Below are 7212 nucleotides of genomic sequence, written 5' to 3'. Positions count from 1 at the left end.
CACATCGAGAGAAGTGGGATGCCCAATTGGATGACCTATTGTTGGTGGTGCAGGGTGCTACAAGGGGTGAACTCCAACCCGAGGTGGAAACAAGAACGGGGAGGGAATCACCACAGCCATCCTGGGAACATGAAATCCCCTTATCACCGAGGGTGGTGGTGACAACTAGACCCTTAGAAGAGCCTGTCACCCCTGCCCGCATGAAGGCAATAGAGGATAAAATGGACATGATAGTGGCCCTCCTGAAGGATATTCCCAGAGGGTTGGGGTCCCTACAGGAAGATTGGGAAGAAGACCCCTCCCAGCTGGCTTACCCGAGAGAGAGGTCCCCATCCCTCAGGGGAAGAAGTAGGACTCGGGCTTCCCGACAACTGAGGGGAAGGGAGTCGAGAACAACCAGGGATTGGCCACCGCTGGGGGCTCGACGTGCGTTGATGTTTGCGGAGCCATCACAGCCGGCGGAGCCGATAAGAACCTTTCCACTGTTTGGGGTAAAGTTCGATGGCGACCCTACCACGCTCTCTTTTTTCATTACCAATGCTAGACATTATATGGATGATTGGGGGCGATGTTTTCGTTCGGAGCAGGGCAAAATTAATTTTATTGCCAATAAGTTGAAGGGGAGGGCAGCGGATTGGTATGTGCAGTTATGCCAAACAGAAGCCACGGAGTTAGATGACTTTGATGAGTTTCTGTGGGCACTAAAACAGCACTTTGAAGACCCCTTGGCCCAAGAGAGAGCGAAAAGCGCCCTGAGAAAACTTTATCAAGGAACCCTCTCCGTCGCAGACTATGCTTTGGAATTTAAAGCCCTGGCGGGAAAGGTGGAGGATTGGTCCCAGTCAACTTTAGTGGAAATGTTTAAACAAGGACTGGAGACGGAAGTCCTCCGGTGGGCTTTGTGTCGGGACGATCCCAAAACGTTGTATGGGTGGATTCAGTTGGCGGGCAGCGCGGAAAACGCTCTACAAATGTTCGCCCATAGCAAGGAACTGAGGCAAACCAGAGTTAGTAAGGGGGCTCGGACCCTTGGATTTTCAAGCCGCCCAAAAACGAAAAGTTGAGAGGAAGAAAGAGAACGATGATTCACGAAAGGTCAGTGCCTGAGATGCGGGAAGGAAGGGCATCGTGCCACTTCGTGCCCGAGACGCAGACCGGAGGAACGGCCAGGGAAAGCGTCGGGAAAATCGCCATCATTACCGCGTAAGATGAGGGCTGCCTGCGCAGAAGTCAACCCTTCAGACCTCCCATTTGGGGAAGAGGAGGAGGAATTACAGTTCGACCAGCCGGCGGGAAAAGGCTACCACCTGCTCTGAAGGGCGCCGTTGGGCAGGTGGAAGAAACCGGGCGCGACCACGATTCGGTGAGTGGGAATTTTCCTACACTGACTGTCAAAGTGAAATTGGGATCTAGAACCAAAACTGTGGAAGTCTGGGCTATGCTAGATTCGGGTTGTTCACATTCGCTAATGCATCCTGATGTTGTAGCTGCCTTAGAACTGCCCACGTTCCCTTTGCAACGGCCAATGATCTTCACGCAATTGGATGGAACTATGGCTGGGGGAAAAGCGGTCACCCACTCCACCGGACTTGTGGCTTTGCAAATGGGTACCCATTGGGAGAAATTGCCTTTTGTCATAGCTCCAGTGGGGGGTCCTTTGGTGATTTTGGGAATGCCTTGGTTTGTACAACAAAATCCTTTTATCAATTGGCTGCATAGAACTGTAACGTTTGCTGATAGGTTCTATAAAGCACCAGAAAAGGACTTGTTGGAGGACATTGAGGGTGGACGGGTGGCTACCACTACTGTACAAACACTTGAACCCCTAGAAGGACTGCCTAAGCAATACCAAGATTTGGCAGATGTGTTTGGAGAGAAGGAAGCAGATCGCTTACCGCCTCACCGAAAGACAGACTGTGCCATTGAATTTCTGCCCAATGTGAAATTACCTCACCCAAAAATCTATCCCATGTCTCCTAAAGAGCTGGCCACGCTGAGGGAATTCATTGATAAAAACCTAGCTAGGGGTTTCATTGAGCCAGCAAACTCCCCGGTGGGGGCACCTGTTCTCTTTAGACCAAAAAAGGATGGTTCTTTGAGACTATGTACCGATTTCCGCAGGCTCAATGCAGTATCAATATTAAATAAATATCCTTTACCCCTCATCAAAGATATGTTATCACATCTGGCCAGAGGTAAAATCTTCTCAAAATTAGATTTAAGGGAAGCCTATTTTTGCATTCGCATAAGGGAAGGGGATGAGTGGAAAACAGCGTTTAACTGTCCTCTTGGGGCTTTCCAATACAAAGTGTTGCCTTTTGGTCTGTCTGGGGCACCTGGGGTTTTTATGCAACTCATCAATGAGGTCTTGCATGACCACCTATTTAAAGGGGTATTAGTATATTTGGATGATGTATTGATTTATACTGAGACCATGACAGAACATGTTCACTTGGTGCGGCAAGTGCTTGCCAAACTGAGGAAAGCAGAGTTGTATGCGAAACTGTCTAAGTGTGCCTTTCATCAATCACAAATAGATTACCTCGGATATAGAATTTCGGCGAAGGGCATTGAGATGGACCCTGCCAAGGTTGAAGCCATTTTGGCATGGGAGCCTCCTCGTACCAGGCGGCAATTACAAAGTTTCCTTGGATTCGCCAATTTCTATAGGGCATTTGCCCAAAATTTTGCTGAAACTGCCCTTCCCCTTACTGAGCTATTAAAAACCAAAGCTCAGGGGGATACGCGACGTTCAAAGAACCCAGGAGCGCTCCTAAAATGGACCCCAGCTTGCCAACAAGCATTCGATGCGCTCAAACAGATTTTCACCACCGAACCGATTTTGCAGCATCCTGACCCAGCTAAACCTTTCGTAGTGCAGGTTGATGCCTCGGATTTCTCCATCGGAGCACTTCTGCTCCAGGCAGATCAATCTGACACTTTAAAACCTTGTGCCTACCTCTCTCGCAAGTTCACAGAAACAGAGAGAAGGTGGCATGTTTGGGAGAAAGAGGCTTTTGCTGTCAAATCAGCCCTGGAAACCTGGCAACACTTATTAGAAGGGGCTTCCCACCCTTTCGAAGTGTGGACTGATCATAAGAACCTGGAAGCATTAAGCACCAGTCGCAAACTCAGCCCCAAGCAACTCCGATGGGCTGAATTTTTCAGTCGCTTTGATTTCACACTCAAATTTATACCAGGCAGGAAAAACTTTTTAGCAGATGCGTTATCACGCAGACCCCAAGACGCGGGCCCGGGGCCAACGGTACAGGGTACTGTATGGACCGAAAAGCAACTGAGTTTGGCAGCTGTGACACGCAGTCAGACGCGAGCGCAACAGGCTCAACGCCAGACCGCTCTGCCTCCCTCCTGTATGGTGCGTTTGTCAATTCCATCAGACTTGAAACAACAGTTGCTTTTCCACCTGAAATCTGACACTTGGTTGCAAGCAAACTTACACACTGTAACTTTTACTGATGACTTTGCCTGGCGAAACGATCGTCTGTATATCCCTGAGGCTTTACGAAAGGCGATCCTCCAGCGCTGCCATGACGATAAGTTGGCCGGACATTTTGGGTACCTTAAAACCCTTCACCTTATCAAACGTCAATTCTGGTGGTCAACTCTGCTAAAAGACCTTAAAGCTTATGTGACTGCTTGCCCTGTGTGCGCAACCACCAAGCGCAAAACTGGCAAGCCTCAAGGCTTTCTGCAACCTGTGGCAACCCCGTCCTACCCATGGCAGGACATATCCATGGATTTTATTGTGGACCTCCCGCCCAGTCAACGTAAAACAATCATTTGGGTGGTAAAAGACTTTTTCTCAAAACAAGTGCATTTTATCCCGTGTGCTTCCATTCCCACCGCACAACAGCTGGCACGCCTCTTCCTTGTACACGTGTACTGCCTTCACGGAATCCCCGCCCATTTGGTGAGTGACAGGGGCTCACAATTTACGTCACAATTTTGGCGGGCATTTTTAAAACTGCTTGGCACCGAACAAGCCCTCTCCACCGCGTGGCATCCGGAGACGGATGGATCTACTGAGGCTGTTAATTCCACACTCGAACAATACTTGCGGGCATTCGTCAATTATCAACAGGACAACTGGGTAGACCTACTCCCATTTGCTGAAGTTGCCTATAACAACGCCATCCATCAAAGCACTGGACAAGTTCCCTTTAAGGCTGTCTTTGGCCGTGAGTTCGTCCCGATACCCGAACTCCCGCATCCGCAATCACTGCCAGCCTCTCTCACGGACTGGGCTGAAACTCTAAAAGACTCATGGCAAAACATTCAACAAGCCCTTTGCCATGCCCAAACCACCTATAAAAGACATGCCGATGCCAAACGCTCCCCCCAACCTACGTTTGCTGTGGGGGATAAAGTCTATCTATCCCCAAAATCATCAAATCACCACAACCCTCCAAAAAACTGGGTCCTAAGTTTGTTGGTCCTTTCCCTATTGTTGCACAAATTAACCCTGTTACTTTTAAACTTGATCTCTCCCATAATCTTAAACGTTTGCATCCTGTTTTCCATTGCAGCTTACTCAAACCATACCTGCAGTCGGACCGCTGGCATCCCCAGCCGACCCCACCGCCTCCCATCATGATCGATAATCAACAACACTTCGAAGTTAAGGAAATCCTTGACTCACGCTGCCAGCGCTCCACTTTGCAGTATCTCATCCGTTGGAAACATTTTCCTCATCCTGAGTGGGTTTCTGCTCACGATGTTCGCTCTCCCGACCTTGTTGCTCGTTTTCACTCTGCTTATCCGGACAAGCCGGATCCTTAGCAATTTTTTTAGGGGGGCGATATGTCATGTTCACCATTTCAATGTTCTGTTAACATCGTAACGTTTCACATGTCAAACCGTTAATCCGTGTCTTACATGCTTGAACGTTTGCTGGTATTTTCCATTATTGCTGTGTTCTTTATTTTGCTACTTTGGAATGTATGTTTGGGTTTGCAACTCTGTTCAAGGTTACTTTCCCAGGCAGATGTAACGGTTGCTAGCACCTGGGAGGGGGTGGTTGCTAACGAGCGCTCGGGGCGGGACTGGGTTGGAAGCAAGGCTTTTAAGTTTGTATTTGGCGCGCTTTTGCTCATTCTCAGCTTTCTCTGTATTTGCATACTATTCCTTTAATAAATCAGTTATCTTTAAGCCCAGGCTTGTGAGACTGAGTATTTGGGATTAGGCAACCATTACAGATCCTTTGGGGGGATGCTGCTTTCGTGACATTTTCTTGGCAGACTATAGCGGGGTGGTTTGCCATTGCCTTCCCCAGTCATCACCTTCCCCAGCAAGCCGGTTACTCATTTTACAGACCTCGGAAGGATGGAAGGCTGAGTCAACCTGAGCTGGCTACCCAAGAAATTCCGCTGGGATTGAACTTGGGTTGTGGGGAGAGTTTTGGTCGCAAAGCTGCTGCCTACCACTCTGCGCCACACAAGGCTGTCATTGTTTTATAGGAACCAATTAATTGTATATTGTAACATGTTTTGAGTATAAGAGTAAAGTTTTAAGAGGGCTTGTATTGGATAACAAGTTTTTAAAAAGATGTAAATACTGTAATTATTCTAACATACAGGAAGAACAATCTGTGTTGTAGTAAATTATAGAAGATTAAAATCTTAACTAAAACAGAATACAGTATAAGCATTTGTCTTTCATGGAAATTAAATTCATGCTGTGAAATTCAGGAGAGGTAGTTCTAGATTAGGTTAGGTTCTAGGTTCTAGGTTACTTCTGAGCTGCTGAATTCACAGTAGCAAAAATGACCTCCTAGACTCTGTTTGCAGTATGATTGAGGCATATTTTCTCTTCCGGTTTAAGAAAATACCATCATTTTGAGTTTTCCTTTCCCCAAAACTAAATTTCCTTTGACATTACCCCATATCTGGGGCTGCCTTTCTCAGAAATCCTCCACATGCTATCTGGCAGTGATGGGAGTTGTAGTCTAACACAACTGGGGAGACAAAAGGAAAGGAAAGTTGTGGTGTCAGAATATATGAGTCAGTAGCTTACTTTTTTCATTGCTGGGCAAGATTTTTCTGAACCAATAAAAAGTTTGTTGCTGTTGCAAAGGAAGCATTTGTCAAGTGTTGACATGTTTTTAAGGTGTTCTATAGAGAAATGTTTTTCTTTAGCACTTCAACCAAGTCTCTAGTAATTTGTGGTCAATAAGCTGGCCCATCTTCTTCTATAATGTGCTGGCACAGAAGGAATCTTTGATCACTAAGCTGACGATTCCTCATTCAAATAGGATAATAGCAAAGCTCAAGAAGACCAGTAGCTCATTGAAATGTAGGCTGGTTTCCCACCACACACCAAACCAACTGTACAGTTTGATTGCTTTTCGTTAATATGTATTATGTGAACCTACTCTGTTGTCCTTCTAAAAGCAGTTAAATAAACAATAACTTACAGTATATGATGTGTCATATCAGTATCTTTGCACAGGAGTACCATACCAAGTGATCAAGAATTTCTTGAATCCATATGTTGGTGTGAAAATGATATTTTGGAGAGTGGTAGTCGTTTTTTTTTATGCCATAGAAGAGATTTTGGTCATAAAGCTCCAAGCGTATCAGTATGACACTTAATGTGCAATGTAATATTTGCTTTTTAATATAAAGAGGACATTTCTAAATGGAACCTAGTAATTTATAACTACATGCTATGCTAAATCGTACTTGGCTAGAGAGTGACTCAAACCCTGCCATTATGTATTAAACAGACCAATAGGCTGGGAAAAGTCTGTAGTTTTACATGTGGAAAATGACTGTTCAATCTCTAGCATACAAAGTTAAAAGGATCAGGTAGCAAGTAATGGTAACAAATCCCACTTGTGACACATAAAGACACACATGTGGACAGATGGACAAGTATGTTGGATATACTCATTGTATGTGGTGGCCCTGAGATTCTCTTATGCCACCCCCCTCCGCAGGGAGGTAGGACCCATTCGATTGATCCACCCCCGGCGACTGATGGACCCGGTAGGGTTTCAGAGGGAGCTGGGGGTTATACCCGGTGATCTGCTGCACGGTCCAGCTGAGGCCCTAGCTGCAGCCTGGAATAGGGAGGCGTCTGGGGCCTTGGACAGGATTGCGCCTGTGCGGCCTCTCTTGTCTCATCAAACCCAGCACTCCCTGTGGTTTACAGAGGAGCTGAGGGTGCTGAAGAGGGTTAAGAGACTCCTAG

Source organism: Candoia aspera, chromosome 1, assembly GCF_035149785.1.
Source record: "Candoia aspera isolate rCanAsp1 chromosome 1, rCanAsp1.hap2, whole genome shotgun sequence".
NCBI lineage: Eukaryota > Metazoa > Chordata > Lepidosauria > Squamata > Boidae > Candoia > Candoia aspera.
This window is presented reverse-complemented; position numbering follows the sequence as displayed.